Here is a 2435-nt window from a genome sequence, read left to right on the forward strand (position 1 = left end):
AATCATGCATATATGTGTTCTACGATTGTCAAAAAAATTCTAGTGATTCAATCTTGCATATATTTGTTCTAATGTTGTCAAAAAAAAATCATAGTGATTCAATCAAGCATATATGTCTTCTAAGGTTGTCAAAAAAAATTCATAGTGATTTAATCAAGCATATATATGTTCTAAGTTTGTCAAAAAAACTTCATAGTGATTCAATCATGCATATATGTGTTCTAATGCTTTCAAATAGAGAAATGACAATAATGATTTCAAAAGGCAAGTGGAGGTGTCAGGAACGCGAAAGATTTGCTGGAGAAGAAGTTGACTGGAGGTGTATGGCGATTTGTGGTTATCGTTGAATAGCGATCTGTGGCATCGCAGCACAGTGATTGACAGTCCTACGCTGCAATGCCACACATCGCAGCACACTTGAACAATCCTTCGCATCACGCTAAGATTGACAGTCCAACAATAATCAACAACGTTCTACGCTGCGATGCCACATATCGCTATCCACGTGTGATTAGACATTCGAACAATACCCAAAAATCACTATGTTGCGATGCCACAAATCGCTCTCCGACTCAAAGCACGAAGTTAATTAATTGATTGCGTTTAAAAAAAATATAAATACGGCTTTTCGCATGCCGCCTTTTTTTTATAACCGCCGCCAAATTAAATGCTTGCATTCGAAGTATTCAAAAATACGTCTTTCCATGCCGCTCATTAAGTTTTAAATATTCAAAAATACGTTTTCCATGTGTGATTTGACATTCGAACAATACCCACAAATCACTATGCTGCGATGCCACAGATCGCTCTCTGACTCAAAGCACGAAGTATCCAGCGATGGAAACAAATCCTTTCCTTATCTATTGATTATTTGCATCGCTGTAATCAGCGATGGCAAACAATCGCTGTATTTGTCTTCGCCAATACTTTATGCGCTATTCTTTCGAGGCGAAGACAAATACAGCGATTGCGAAGACAAAGATCTCTGTAATAGTAATTTCAATTGTAATCATTGCATTTTTGGAAAAATGAGAAGCTTGACTTTTGAACAAAGATCTACGTTTACAAACAAATCTTTTGAACTTGTGCACTCGGATTTATGCTGCGATGCCACAGATCGCTCTTCGACTCAAAGCACGAAGTATCCAGCGATGGCAACAAATCCTTTCCTTATCTATTGATTATTTGCATCGCTGTAATCAGCGATGGCAAACAATCGTTGTATTTGTCTTCGCCAATACTTTGTGCGCTATTCTTTCGAGGAGAAGACAAATACAGCGATTGCGAAGACAAAGATCTCTGTAATAGTAATTTCAATTGTAATCATTGCATTTTTGGAAAAATGAGAAGCTTGACTTTTGAACAAAGATCTATGTTTACAAACAAATCTTTTGAACTTGTGCACTCGGATTTATGCTGTGATGCCACATATCGCTCTCCGACTCAAAGCACGAAGTATCTAGCGATGGCAACAAATCCTTTTCTTATCTATTGATTATTTGCATCGCTGTAATCAGCGATGACAAACAATCGCTGTATTTGTCTTCGCCAATACTTTATGCACTATTCTTTCGAGGAGAAGACAAATACAGCGATTGCGAAGACAAAGATCTCTGTAAAAGTAATTTCAATTGTAATCATTGCATTTTTGGAAAAATGAGAAGCTTAACTTTTGAACAAAGATCTACGTTTACAAACAAATCTTTTGAACTTGTGCACTCGGATTTATGCTGCGATGCCACAGATCGCTCTCCGACTCAAAGCACGAAGTATCCAGCGATGGCAACAAATTCTTTCCTTATCTATTGATTATTTGCATCGCTGTAATCAGCGATGACAAACAATCACTGTATTTGTCTTCGCCAATACTTTGTGCGCTATTCTTTCGAGGAGAAGACAAATACAGCGATTGCGAAGACAAAGATCTCTGTAAAAGTAATTTCAATTGTAATCATTGCATTTTTGGAAAAATGAGAAGCTTGACTTTTGAACAAAGATCTACGTTTACAAACAAATCTTTTGAACTTGTGCACTCGGATTTATGCTGCGATGTCACAGATCGCTCTCTGACTCAAAGCACGAAGTATCCAGCGATGGCAACAAATCCTTTCCTTATCTATTGATTATTTGCATCGCTGTAATCAGCGATTGCAAACAATTGTTGTATTTGTCTTCGTCAATACTTTGTGCGCTATTCTTTCGAGGCGAAGACAAATACAGCGATTACGAAGACAAAAATCTCTGTAATAGTAATTTCAATTGTAATCATTGCATTTTTGGAAAAATGAGAAGCTTGACTTTTGAACAAAGATCTACGTTTACAAACAAATCTTTTGAACTTGTGCACTCAGATTTATGCTGTGATGCCACAGATCGCTCTCCGACTCAAAGCACGAAGTATCCAGCAATGGCAACAAATCCTTTCCTTATCTATT

The sequence above is a fragment of the Nuphar pumila genome, chromosome 2, assembly GCF_984573655.1.
Source record: "Nuphar pumila chromosome 2, dmNupPumi1.hap1.1, whole genome shotgun sequence".
Classification (NCBI taxonomy): Eukaryota; Viridiplantae; Streptophyta; class Magnoliopsida; order Nymphaeales; family Nymphaeaceae; genus Nuphar; species Nuphar pumila.